At 41.0% G+C, this 15618-nt stretch overlaps 1 pseudogene; it reads right to left on the reverse strand.

Annotated features, from left to right (window-relative positions):
* Window positions 1-15618, reverse strand: part of LOC123078522 (probable glutathione S-transferase GSTU6) — a 78022-nt pseudogene that overhangs the window by 51615 nt on the left and 10789 nt on the right.

Here is a 15618-nt window from a genome sequence, read left to right on the forward strand (position 1 = left end):
TCATCACATAACGGTTCACCATACGTGCATGCTACGGGAATCACAAAATTTAACACAAGTATCTCTCGAATTCACAACTACTCTACTAGCATGACTCTAATATCACCATCTTCATATCTCAAAACAATCATAAAAATCAAACTTCCCATAGTATTCAATGCACTTTATATGAAAGTTTTTATTATACCCATCTTGGATGCCCATCATATTAGGACTAATTTTATAACCAAAGAAAATTACCATGCTGTTCTAAAAGACTCTCAAAATAATATAAGTGAAGCATGAGAGTTCAACAATCTCTATAAAATATAACCACCACCGTGCTCTAAAAAGATATAAGTGAAGCATTAGAGCAATATTGTCTAGCTCAAAAGATATAAGTGAAGCACATAGAGTATTCTAATAAATTCCGACTCATGCATATCTCTCACAAAAGGTGTGTACAGCAAGGATGATTGTGGTAAACTAAAAAGCAAAGACTCAAGTCATACAAGACGCTCCAAGCAAAACACATATCATGTGGTGAATAAAAATATAGCCTCAAGTAAAGTTACCGATAGATGAAGACGAAAGAGGGGATGCCTTCCGGGACATCCCCAAGCTTAGGCTTTTGGTTGTCCTTGGATTTTACCTTGGGGTACCTTGGGAATCCCCAATCTTAGGCTATTTCCACTCCTTATTCCAAAATCCATCAAATCTTTACCCAAAAGCTTGAAAACTTCACAACACAAAACTTCAACAGAAAATCTCATGAGCTCCGTTAGTATAAGAAAATAAACCACCACTTTAAGGTACTGTAATGAACTCATTATTTAATTATTTTTGTCTTAAACCAACTGTATTCCAACTTCTCTATGGTTCATACCTCCCGATACTACTCATAGATTCAACAAAATAAGCAAACAACACACGAAAAACAGAATCTGTCAAAAACAGAACCGTCTGTAGCAATCTGTAACTTTCAAATACTTCTGTAACTCTAATTTTTTTCAAATAAATTGGTGGACGTGATGAATTTCTCTATTAATCATCTACAAAAATAATCAACCTAAAATCACTCTTCTGTAAAAAATGACAGCTATTATCGTGAGCGCAAAAGTTTCTGTTTTTTACGGCAAGATCGCAAAGACTTCACCCAAGTCTTCCCAAAGGTTCTACTTGGCACAAACACTAATTAAAACATAAAACCACATCTAAACAGAAGCTAGATGAATTATTTATTACTAAACAGGAGGAAAAATCAAAGAACAAAACTAAATTTGGTTGCCTCCCAACAAATGCTATCGTTTAACGCCCCTAGCTAGGCATAAGAACACGAATATATCTAGGTATTGCCATCTTTGGTATGCAATCCATAAGTGGCTCGCAAAATAGATTAATAAGGCAATTTAATTTTCTTCCTAGGAAATTGTTCCTGAAGGAAATATGCCCTAGAGGCAATAATAAAGTTATTATTTATTTCCTTATTTCATGATAAATGTTTATTATTCATGCTAGAATTGTATTAACCGGAAACATAATACATGTGTGAATACATAGACAAACATAGTGTCACTAGTATGCCTCTACTTGACTAGCTCGTGAATCAAAGATGGTTAAGTTTCCTAGCCATGGACAAAAGAGTTGTCATTTGATTAACGGGATCACATCATTAGGAGAATGATGTGATTGACTTGACCCATTCTGTTAGCTTAGCACACGATCGTTTAGTATGTTGCTACTGCTTTCTTCATGACTTATACATGTTCCTGTGACCATGAGATTATGCAACTCCCGTTTACCGGAGGAACACTTTGTGTGCTGCCAAACGTCACAATGTAACTGGGTGATTATAAAGGATCTCTACAGGTGTCTCCGAAGGTACATGTTGGGTTGGCGTATTTCGAGATTAGGATTTGTCACTCCGATTGTCGGAGAGGTATCTCTGGACCCTCTCGGTAATGCACATCACTATAAGCCTTGCAAGCAATGTAGCTAATGAGTTAGTTACGGAATGATGCATTACGTGACGAGTAAAGAGACATGCTGGTAACGAGATTGAACTAGGTATTGAGATACCGATGATCGAATCTCGGGCAACTAACATACCGATGACAAAGGGAACAACGTATGTTGTTATGCGGTTTGACCGATAAAGATCTTCGTAGAATATGTAGGAGCCAATATGAGCATCCAGGTTCCGCTATTGGTTATTGACCGGAAACAGTTCTAGGTCAAGTCTACATAGTTCTCGAACCCGTAGGGTCCGCACGCTTGACGTTACGATGACAGTTTTATTATGAGTTTATAAGTTTTGATGTACCGAAGGTTGTTCGGAGTCCCGGATGTGATCACGGACATGACGAGGAGTCTCGAAATGGTCGAGACATAAAGATTGATATATTGGACTACTATATTCGGACACCGGAAGTGTTCCGGGTGATTTCGGAGAAAACCGGAGTGTCGGAGGGGTTACCGGAACCCCCCGGGGAAGTATTGGGCCTTAGTGGGCCTGAGGGGAGAGAGAGGGCAGCAGCCCAGGAGGTGGCGCGCCCCCTCCCATGGGGAGTCTGAATTGGACAAGGGGAGGGGGCGCGGCCCCTCTTTCCCTCTCCCTCTCCCTCTCTTTCCTTCCCCCTCCCTCCTTCCTAGTTGGACTAGGAAAGGGGAGTCCTACTCCCACTAGGAGGAGGACTCCCCCCCTCTTTGGCGCGCCCACTAGGGCCAGCCAGCCTCCCCCCTTGCTCCTTTATATACAGGGGCAGGGGCAGCTCTAGACACACAAGTTGATCTTCGTGATCGTTCCTTAGCCGTGTGCGGTGCCCCCCTCCACCATATTCCACCTCGGTCATATCGTAGCGGTGCTTAGGCGAAGCCCTGCGTCGGTAGAACATCATCATCGTCACCACGCCGTCTCGCTGACGGAACTCATCCCCGACACCCTGCTGGATCGGAGTCCAGGGATCGTCATCGAGCTGAACGTGTGCCGAACTCGGAGGTGCCGTACGTTTGGTACTTGGATCGGTCGGATCGTGAAGACGTACGACTACATCAACCGCGTTGTCATAACGCTTCTACTTTTGGTCTACGAGGGTACGTGGACAACACTCTCCCCTCTCGTTGCTATACATCACCATGATCTTGCATGTGCGTAGGATTTTTTTTAAATTACTATGTTCCCCAACAGTGGTATTAGAGCCAGGTTTTATGCGTAGATGTTATATGCACGAGTAGAACACAAATGAGTTGTGGACGATACGAGTCATACTGCTTACCAGCATGTCATACTTTGGTTCAGCGGTATTGTTGGATGAAGCGGCCCGGACCGACATTATGCGTATGCTTACGCGAGACTGGTTTTACCGCCGTGCTTTGCACACAGGTGACTAGTGGGTGTCTGTTTCTCCAACTTTAGTTGAACCGAGTGTGGCTACGCCCGGTCCTTGCGAAGGTTAAAACAACACTAACTTGACGAACTATCGTTGTGGTTTTGATGCATAGGTAAGAACGGTTCTTGCTCAGCCCGTAGCAGCCACGTAAAACTTGCAACAAGAAAGTAGAGGATGCCTAACTTGTTTTTGCAGGGCATATTGTGATGTGATATGGTCAAGACGTGATGCTATATTTTATTGTATGAGATGATCATGTTTTGTAACCAAAGTGATCGGCAACTGGCAGGAGCCATATGGTTGTCGCTTTATTGTATGAAATGCAAGCTCCCTGTAATTGCTTTACTTTATCACTAAGCGGTAGCGATAGTAGTAGAAGCAATAGATGGCGTAAAAGACAACGATGCGACGATGGAGATCAAGGTGTCGTTCCGGTGACGATGGTGATCACGACGGTGCTTCGGAGATGGAGATCACAAGCACAAGATGATGATGGCCATATCATATCACTTATATTGATTGCATGTGATGTTTATCTTTTATGCATCTTATCTTGCTTTGATTGACGGTAGCATTTTAAGATGATCACTCACTAATTATCAAGAAGTGTTCTCCCTGAGTATGCACCGTTGCGAAAGTTCTTCGTGCTGAGACACCACGTGATGATCGGGTGTGATAGGCTCTACGTTCAAATACAACAGGTGCAAAACAGTTGCACACGTGGAATACTCAGGTTAAACTTGATGAGCCTAGCATATACAGATATGGCCTCGGAACACGGAGACTGAAAGGTCGAGCGTGAATCATATAGTAGATATGATCAACATAGTGATGTTCACCATTGAAAACTACTCCATCTCACGTGATGATCGAACATGGTTTAGTTGATTTGGATCACGTGATCACTTAGATGACTAGAGAGATGTCTGTCTAAGTGGGAGTTCTTAAGTAATATGATTAATTGAACTTAAATTTATCATGAACTTAGTCCTGGTAGTATTTTGCAAATTATGTTGTAGATCAATAGATTGCGTTGTTGCTTTCATATGTTTATTTTGATATGTTCCTAGAGAAAATTGTGTTGAAAGATGTTAGTAGCAATGATGCGGATTGGATCCGTGATCTGAGGTTTATCCTCATTGCTGCATAGAAGAATTATGTCCTTAATGCACCGCTAGGTGACAGACCTATTGCAGGAGCAGATGCAGACGTTATGAATGTTTGGCTAGCTCAATATGATGACTACTTGATAGTTTTGTGCACCATGCTTTATGGCTTAGAACCGGGACTACAAAAACGTTTTTGAAACGTCATGGAACATATAGGATGTTTCAAGAGATGAAATTGGTATTTCAGACTCATGCCCATGTCAAGAGGTATGAGACCTCTGACAAATACTTCGCCTAAAAGATGGAGCAGAATTGCTCAACTAGTGAGCAAGTACTTAGATTGTCTGAGTACTACAATAGCTTGAATCAAGTGGGAGTTAATCTTCCAGATAAGATAGTGATTGGCAGAGTTCTCTAGTCACCATCACCAAGTTACTGAAACTTCGTGATGAACTATAATGGAAGGGATGACGAAAACGATTCCCGAGCTCTTCGTGATACTGAAATCGACGAAGGTGGAAATCAAGAAAGAGCGTCAAGTGTTGATGATTGACAAGACCACTAGTTTCAAGAAAAGGGCAAAGGGAAAGAAAGGGAACTTCAAACAGAATGGCAAGCAAGTTGTCACTCCCGCGAAGAAGCCCAAAGCTGGACCAAAGCCTGAAACTGAGTGATTATACTGCAAAGGAAATGGTCAGTAGAAGCGGAAATGCCCTGAATATTTGGTGGATAAGAAGGATGGCAACGTGAACAAGGGTATATTTGATATACATGTTATTCATGTGTACTTTACTAGTGTTTGTAGTAGCCCCTGAGTATTTGATACTTGTTCAGTTGCTAAAATTAATAACTCGAAATAGGAGTTACAGAATAAACAGAGACTAGTTGAGGGTGAAGTGATGATGTGTGTTGGAAGTAGTTCCAAGATTGATATGATCATCATCACACTATCCCTACACTTTCAAGATTAGTGTTGAACCTAAATAAATGTTATTTGGCGTTTGCGTTGAGCATGAATATGATTTGATCATGTTTACTGCAATACGGTTATTCATTTAAAGTCAGAGAATAATTGTTATTCTATTTACATGAATAAAGCCTTCGATGGTCATACACCCAATGAAAATAGTTTGTTGGATCTCGATCATAGTGATACACATATTCATAATATTGATGCCAAAAGATGCAAAGTTGATAATGATAGTGCAACTTATTTGTGGCACTGCCGTTTGGGTCATATCGGTGTAAAGCGCATGAAGAAACTCCATAAAGATGGATTTTTGGAATCTCTTGGTTATGAATCATTTGATGCTTGCGAACCATGCCTTTTGGGCAAGATGACTAAAACTCCATTCTTCGGAACAATGGAACGAGCTAGTGACTTATTGGAAATAATACATACCGATGTATGCGGTCCAATGAGTGTTGATGCTCGTGGCGGGTATCATTATTTTCTGACCTTCACAAGATGAATTGAGCAGATATGAGTATATCTACTTAATGAAGCACAAGTCTGAAACATTTGAAAAGTTCAAAGAATTTCAGAGTGAAGTGGAGAATCATCGTAACAACAAAATAAACTTTCTGCAATTTGATCGCGGAGACAAATATTTGAGTTACGAGTTTGGTCTTCAATTAAAACAATGTGGAATAGTTTCACAAACTCATGCCACCTGGAACACCACATCTTAATGGTGTGTCCGAACGTCATAACAGTACTTTATTGGATATAGTGCAATCTATGATGTCTCTTACCAATTTACCACTATCATTTTGGGGTTATGCATTAGAGACAGCTGCATTCACTTTAAATAGGGCACCATCAAAATCCATTGAGACAACGCCTTATGAATTGTGGTTTGGCAAGAAACCAAAGTTGTCGTTTCTTAAAGTTTGGGGATGCGACGCTTATGTGAAAAAAAATTCAACCTGATAAGCTCGAACCCAAATCGGAGAAGTGCGTCTTCATAGAATACCCAAAGGTAACTATTGGGTACACCTTCTATCACAGATCCTAAGGCAAGTTATTCGTTGCTAAGATGGATCCTTTCTAGAGAACAAGTTTCTCTCGAAAGAAGTGAGTGGGAGGAAAGTAGAACTTGATGAGGTAATTGTACCTTCTCCCTTATTGGAAAGTAGTTCATCACAGAAATCAGTTCTAGTGATTCCTACACCAATTAGTGAGGGAGTTAATGATGATGATCATGAAACTTCAGATCAAGTTGCTACCAAACCTCGTAGGTCTTCCAAAGTAAGATCCACACCTGAGTGGTACAGTAATCATATTCTGGAAGTCATGTTACTAGACCATGATGAACCTACAAACTATGAGGAAGCGATGATGAGCCCAGATTCCGTGAAATGGCTTAAGGCCATAAAATCTGAGATATGATCCATGTATGAGAACAAAGTATGGACTTTGATTGACTTGCTCGATGATCAGCAAGCCATGTTAATAAAATGGATCTTCAAGAGGAAGACAGACATTGATAATAGTGTTACTATCTACTAAGCTCGACTTGTTGCGGAATGTTTTTCGACAAGTTCAAGGTGTTGAATACGATGAGATTTTCTCACTCGTATCGATGATTAAGTCTGTCCGAATCATGTTAGCAATTGCCACATTTTATGAAATCTGGCAAAAGGATGTCAAAACTGCATTCCTTAATGGATTTATTATAGAAGAGTTGTATATGATGCAACCAGAAGGTTTTGTCAATCCTAAAGGTGCTAACAAAGTGTGCAAGCTCCAGCGATCCATCAATGGACTGGTCCAAGCATCTCGGAATTGGAATATACGCTTTGATGAGTTGATCAAAGCATATGGTTTTATACAGATTTTTTGAGAAGCATGTATTTACAAGAAAGTGAGTGGGAGCTCTGTAGCATTTCTAATATTATATGTGGATGACATATTGTTAATTGGAAATGATATAGAAATTTTGGATAGCATGAAAGGATACTTGAATAAGAGTTTTTCAAAGCAAGACCTCGTTGAAGTTGCTTACACATCGAGCATCAAGATCTATATAGATAGATCAAGACGCTTGATAAGATTTTCAATGAGTACATACCTTGATAATTTTTTTGAAATAGTTCAAAATGGAACAGTTAAAGAAGGAGTTCTTGCCTGTGTTGCAAGGTGTGAAGTTGAGTAAGACTCAAGACCCGACCATGGCAGAAAATAGAAAGAGAATGAAAAGTCATTCCCTATGCCTCAGTCATAGGTTCTATAAAGTATGTTATGCTATGAACCAGACCTATTGCATACCTTGCTCTGTGTTTGGCAAAGGAATACAATTTTGATCTAATAGTATATCACTGGACAGTGGTCAAGAATATCCTTAGTGAGGACTAAGGAAATACTTCTCGCTTATGGAGGTGATAAAAGAGCCCGTCGTAAAGAGTTACATCGGTGCAAGCTTTTATACCGATCCAGATGACTCTAAGTCTCAATCTGGATACATATTGAAAGTGGGAGCAATTAGCTAGAGTATCTCCATGCAGAGCATTGTAGACATAGAATATTTGCAAAATACATATGGCTCTGAATGTGACAGACCCATTGACTAAACTTCTCTCACGAGCAAAACATGATCATACCTTAGTACTCTTTGGGTGTTAATCACATAGCGATGTGAACTAGATTATTGACTCTAGTAAACCATTTGGGTGTTGATCACATGACGATGTGAACTATGGGTATTAATCGCATACAGATGTGAATATTGGTGTTAAGTCACATGGTGATGTGAACTAGATTATTGACTCTAGTGCAAGTGGGAGACTGAAGGAAATATGCCCTAGAGGCAATAATAAAGTTATTATTTATTTCCTTATTTCATGATAAATGTTTATTATTCATGCTAGAATTGTATTAACCGGAAACATAATGCATGTGTGAATACATAGACAAACATAGTCTCACTAGTATGCCTCTACTTGACTAGCTCGTGAATCAAAGATGGTTAAGTTTCCTAGCCATGGACAAAAGAGTTGTCATTTGATTAACGGGATCACATCATTAGGAGAATGATGTGATTGACTTGACCCATTCCGTTATCTTAGCACACGATCGTTTAGTATGTTGCTTCTGCTTTCTTCATGACATATACATGTTCCTGTGACTATAAGATTATGCAACTCCCGTTTACCGGAGGAACAGTTTGTGTGCTGCCAAACGTCACAACGTAATTGGGTGATTATAAAGGAGCTCTACAGGTGTCTCCAAAGGTACATGTTGGGTTGGCGTATTTCGAGATTAGGATTTGTCACTCCAATTGTCAGAGAGGTATCTCTGGGCCCTCTCGGTAATGCACATCACTATAAGCCTTGCAAGCAATGTAGCTAATGAGTTAGTTACGGCATGACGCATTACGTAACGAGTAAAGAGACTTGCTGGTAACGAGATTGAACTAGGTATTGAGATACCGACGATCGAATCTCGGGCAAGTAACATACCGATGACAAAGGGAACAACGTATGTTGTTATGCAGTTTGATCGATAAAGATCTTCGTAGAATATGTAGGAGCCAATATGAGCATCCAGGTTCCGCTATTGGTTCTTGATCGGAAATAGTTCTAGGTCATGTCTACATAGTTCTTGAACCCGTAGGGTCCGCACGCTTAACGTTACGATGACAGTTTTATTATGAGTTTATAAGTTTTGATGTACCGAAGGTTGTTCGGAGTCTCGGATGTGATCACGGACATGGCGAGGAGTCTCGAAATGGTCGAGACATAAAGATTGATATATTGGACGACTATATTCGGACACCGGAAGTGTTCCGGGTGATTTCGGAGAAAACCGGAGTGCCGGAGGGGTTACCAGAACCCCCCGGGGAAGTATTGGGCCTTAGTGGGCCTAAGGGGAGAGAGAGGGCAGCAGCCTGGGAGGTGGCGCGCCCCCTCCCATGGGGAGTCCGAATTGTACAAGGGGAGGGGGCGCGGCCCCTCTTTCCCTCTCCCTCTCCCTCTCTTTCCTTCCCCCTTCCTCCTTCCTAGTTGGACTAGGAAAGGGGAGTCCCACTCCCACTAGGAGGAGGACTCCCCCTCCTTGGCGCGCCCCCTAGGGCCGGCCGGCCTCCCCCCTTGCTCCTTTATATACGGGGGCAGGGGGCACCTCTAGACACACAAGTTGATCTTCGTGATCGTTCCTTAGCCGTGTGCGGTGCCCCCCTCCACCATATTCCACCTCGGTCATATCGTAGCGGTGCTTAGGTGAAGCCCTGCGTCGGTAGAACATCATCATCGTCACCACGCCGTCGTGCTGACGGAACTCATCCCTGGCACCCTGCTGGATCGGAGTCCGGGGATCGTCATCGAGCTGAACGTGTGCTGAACTCGGAGGTGTCATACATTCGGTACTTGGATCGGTCGGATCGTGAAGACGTACGACTACATCAACCGTGTTGTCATAATGCTTCCGCTTTCGGTCTACGAGGGTACGTGGACAACACTCTCCCCTCTCGTTGCTATACATCACCATGATCTTGCGTGTGCGTAGGATTTTTTTTAAATTACTACGTTCCCCAACAGTTCCATGCCTTTCCTTCTTTCATATCAATAATTGCACCAATCATTCTAAGAAAAGGTCTACCAGGAATAATAGGACATGTAGGATTGCAATCTATATCAAGAACAATGAAATTTACGGGCACATAATTCCTATTTGCAACAATAATAACATCCTTAATCCTTCCCATAGGTTTCTTAATGGTGGAATCCGCAAGATGCAAATTTAAAGAACAATCATCAAATTCATGGAAACCTAGCACATCACACAAGGTTTTTGGAATCGTGGAAACACTAGCAGCCAAATTACACAAAGCATAGCATTCATAATCTCTAATCTTAATCTTAATAGTAGGTTCCCACTCATCATAATGTTTTCTAAGGATAGAAACTTCTAGTTCAAGCTTTTCTTTGTAAGATTGCATCAAAGCATCAACGATACGTTTAGTAAAAGATTTATTTTGATTATAAGCATGAGGAGAATTTAACACGGATTGCAACAAGGAAATACAATCTATTAAAGAACAATTATCATAATTAAATCCCTTGAAATGCAAAATAGTGGGTTCATTGTTATGTAAAGTTTTGACCTCTTCAATCCCACTTTTATCAATTTTTGCATCTAGATCTAAAAACTCTGAATCATTGGGATGCCTTTTAACTAAAGTTCACTCATCTCCAGTCCCATCTTTATAAAGATTCATATTGGAAAACAAAGATTTAATAGGAGTCACATCAATCTTTTATATCTTCATCATTACTACCATGAAAACTAGAAGAACACGCTTTCACAAACCAATCTTTTTTAGCACGCATCCTAGCGGTTCTTTCTTTGCACTCATCAATGAAATTCTCATGGCTTCGAGAGACTCATTGATATCATGCTTAGGTGGAATAGATCTAAGTTTCAAAGAATCAACATCAAGAGAAATTATATCCACATTCCTAGCCAACTCATCAATCTTAAGCATTTTTTCTTCAATCAAAGCATTGAAACTCGTTTGCGAACTCATAAATTCTTTAACACTATTCTCAAAATCAGAGGGCATCTAATTAAAATTTCCATAAGAGTTGTTGTAGGAATTACCATAATTATTAGAGTAATTACTAGGAAACGGCCTAGAATTAAAATTCCCTCTATATGCGTTGTTACCAAAACTGTTCCTACCAACAAAATCCACATCCATAGATTCATTATTATTCTCAATAAAAATGGACAAAGGCATGTCATTAGGATCAGAAGAAACACTTCTATTAGCAAATAATTTCATAAGTTCATCCATCTTTCCACTCAAAACATTAATTTCTTCAATCGATTTTTTTTACTAGTGGATCTTTCGGTGTGCCATTGAGAATAGTTAACCATAATATTTTCTAGGAGTTCAGTAGCTTCTCCTAAAGTGATATCCATAAAAGTGCCTCCCGCGGGCGAATCTAAAAGATTTCTAGAAGAAAAATTCAATCCGGCATAATTTTTTTGTATAATCATCCACAAATTCAAACCATGTGTAGGGCAATTACGTATCATTAATTTCATCCTCTCCCAAACATGTGCAACATGCTCATGATCAAGTTGCTTAAAATTCATAATATCGTTCCTAAGGGAGATGATCTTAGCGGGAGGAAAATACTTAGAGATAAAAGCATCTTTGCACTTATTCCATGAATCAATACTATTTTTAGGCAAAGAAGAGAACCAAGTTTTAGCATGATCTCTAAGCAAAAACGCAAATAGCTTCAATTTAACAATATCATTATCCACATCTTTCTTCTTTTGCATATCAGAAAAATCAACAAAGTTGTTTAGATGGGTTGCGACATCTTCACTAGGAAGGCCAGAAAATTGATCTGTCATAACAAGATTCAACAAAACGGTATTAATTTCACAAGATTCAGCATCGGTAGTAGGAGCAATCAGAGTGCTAATAAAATCATTATTGTTGGTATTGGAAAAGTCACACAATTTAGGATTATCTTGAGCCATCGTGACAAACAATCAATCCAACACACAAGCACACAAGAAGCAAGCGAAAAGAGACGAACGGAAGAGGGGCGAAGAAAAGGCAAAGGTTTTCGAAAACCGTTTTAAATGTGGGGGAGAGGAAAACGAGAGGCAAATGGAAAATAATGTAATGCGAGGGAGAAGAGTTTATGATGGGAACTTTGTATGGCTTCACTTGGCGAAGATCACCCCGGTAACGGCACCAGAAATTCTTCCTGCTACCTCTTGAGCTTGTGTTGGTTTTTCCCTTGAAGAGGAAAGGGTGATGCAGCAAAGTAGCATAAGTATTTCCCTCAGTTTTGAGAACCAAGGTATCAATCCAGTAGGAGACGATGCACAAGTCACCTAGTACCTGCACAAACAATCAAGAACCTTGCAACTAATGCAATAAAGGGGTTGTCAATCCCTTCATGGTCACTCGCAAAAGTGAGATCTAATAGAGATAGTAAAGTAAATATTTTTGGTATTTTTGTTGTATAGATTGGAAAGTAAAGATTGCAAAATAATAAACGAGATTTAAAGAGATGCAATATAATGGAAAAGAGACCCGGGGGCCATAGGTTTCACTAGTGGCTTCTCTCGAGATAGCATGTATTACGGTGGGTGAACAAATTACTGTCGAGCAATTGATAAAAAAGCGCATAATTATGAAGATATCTAAGGCAATGATCATGAACATAGGCATCACGTCTGTGTCAAGTAGACCGAAACAATTCTGCATCTACTACTATTACTCCACACATTGACCGCTATCCAACATGCATCTAGAGTATTAAGTTCATAAGAACGGAGTAACGCATTAAGCAAGATGACATGATGTAGAGGGATAAACTCAAGCAATATGATATAAACCCCATATTTTTATCCTCGATGGCAATAATACAATACGTGCCTTGTTGCCCCTACTGTCACTAGGAAAGGACACCGCAAGATTGAACCCAAAGCTAAGCACTTCTCCCATGGCAAGAAAGATCAATCTAGTAGGCCAAACTAAACCGATAATTCGAAGTGACTTGCAAAGATATCAAATCATGCATATAAAAATTCAGAGAAGAACCAAATAATATTCATAGATAATCTTGTTCATAAATCCACAACTCATCGGATCTCGGCAAACACACCCAAAAGAGTATTATATCGAATAGATCTCCAAGAACATCAAGGAGAACTTTGTATTGAGAATCAAAGAGAGAGAAGAAGCCATCTAGCTAATAACTATGGACCCAAAGGTCTGTGGTAAACTACTCACGCTTCACCAAAGAGGCAACGCTATTGATGTAGAAGCCCTCCGTGATCGATTCCCCCTCCGGTAGATCACCGGAAAAGGACCCAAGATGGGATCTCACGGGTACAGAAGGTTGCGGCGGTAGAAAAGTGGTTTCGTGGCTCCCTTTGATGTTTCTTGGGTATAAGAGAATATATAGGCGAAAGAAGTACGTCGGTGGAGCTACGAGGGGCCCACGAGTGTAGGGGCAGGCCTACCCCCCGTGGGCGCGCCCTCCTGCCTTGTGGCATTTCTGAATTCAACTCCAAGCCTTCTGGTTTGCTTTCGGTCCAAGAAAGATCATCGCGAAGGTTTTATTTCGTTTGGACTCCGTTTGGTATTCCTTTTCTGCAAAACTCTAAAATAGGCAAAAAAAACAGAAACTGGCACTCGGCCTACGGTTAATAGGTTAGTCCCAAAAATAATATTGAAGAGCATATTAAAGCCCATTAAACATCCAAAACAGATAATATAATTGCATGGAACAATAAAAAATTATAGATACATTGGAGACGTATCAAGCATCCCCAAGCTTAATTCCTGCTCGTCCTCGAGTAGGTCAATGATAAAAATAGAATTTTTGATGTGGAATGCTACCTAGCATATTTATCAATGTAATATTCTTTATTGTGGCATGAATTTTCAGATCCGTTGGAGATGTATCACCGAGCATCACGTCCACGTAGCCCACTATCTCACTGGCGAAGAAGGGATTCCCGTTAGAGCAGTCCCTCGGGGCCCCTCCAGAGTCTCCACCGCGGTGGTCGTCTGCTTCTTCCCCTCAGCCTTCTCCTCCTCCATCTTGCTCATCGACGCGTGGGATGATGCTTTCACGAGCTGCATAATTACGCACATATTACAAAATCCCGCGGGTAAAAAAATCAACCAGATGCTAAAAAAACTCGAACCCGATGAACCAATCCATTTGACATGTAGTACAGAATATGATATGATACCGTGCCGTCAATGTAACCGGCCCAGAAGCAAGCAACAACACGGTCATGGGGTTCCTCCGGGAGGAGTGAGGGGCCGACGCTGATGAAAGCCTTGTTGACATATTGCAGGATGACCGACGAATTGCAAACGGGCTTGTCGTCGTGGATCAACATGGGCACGTCCTGGTAGACGGGGTTGTACTTGAGGAGCATCTCCCTCTTGATCTTGAGATCCTATTCGACATACTTGTAGCCGACGCCCTTCAGGCTGAGCTCGAGCTTGACTCGAAGGACGAACGGGTTCGCCCACACGTTGAAAGTGCAACTATCCCTGGGTGGTTTTGGTAATGATTAACAACATATATCTCATTGAACTAATGCTATTTATGGATGAATATTTCAGGAAAGTTCAATGATTGGCATTGCATGGATTAGGAATGTGGACCCCTCAAAATGCGAAGGACAAAGGATTGGCTCAAGCTCTAAAAGCTCAAGACTCTACATTTTACTTTTAGTGATCGAAGATCACATTGAGTCCATAGGAAAGCCAATACTATTAAAAGTGGATGAGGTATTGCTTAATGGCTTCCTTGCTCAAAATGCTTAGTGATATGCTCCAAAAACCCTCAACCACTTTCTCATATCCACATATGTCCCAAACCAAAAGTCAAACTCGGCCCCACCGATTTGATCTATCCGGCGCCACCGAGTTCATTTGACATAGCCACTGCCAGAAACCCTAGTCACTTTGGTCTAACCGATAGGGATCTCGGTCTCACCGAGATGGGATTGCAAACTCTTTGTTTCCCTTCATAACATTTTGGTCTAACCGAGATGAGCAATCGGTCCCACCGAGTTCGCAATGGAAACTCCCTATTTCCTTTTCGTAACGTTTCAGTCTAACCGAGATGAGCGAATCGGTCCCACCGAGTTTGTCTGACCAACTCTCTGGTTAGTTTATTACCAAAGTCGGTCCCACCGAGTTTTCGTAACCGGTCTCACCGAGATTACGTTATGCCCTAACCCTAACAAAATCGGTCTCACCGAGTTGACGTGTCGGTCCCACCAAAATGCCTAACGGTCATATTATGAACTAAATCGATCTGACCGAGTTCTATGATTCGGTCCCACCGAGTTTGGTAAATTGTGTGTAACGGTTAGATTTTGTGTGGAGGCTATATATAACCCTCCATCCTCTCCTCATTTGTGAGGGAAGCCATCAGAACATGCCTGCACTTCCAGCATTCATTTTCTAAGAGAGAACCACCTACTAATGTGTTGAGGCCAAGATATTACAATCCAGCCATATGAATCTTGATCTCTAGCCTTCCCCAAGTTGCTTTCCACTCAAATCATCTTTCCACCAAATCCAATCCTATGAGAGAGAGTTGAGTCTTGGGTAGACTATCATTTGAAGCACAAGAGC

The sequence above is a fragment of the Triticum aestivum genome, chromosome 1B, assembly GCF_018294505.1.
Source record: "Triticum aestivum cultivar Chinese Spring chromosome 1B, IWGSC CS RefSeq v2.1, whole genome shotgun sequence".
NCBI classification, from domain to species: Eukaryota; Viridiplantae; Streptophyta; class Magnoliopsida; order Poales; family Poaceae; genus Triticum; species Triticum aestivum.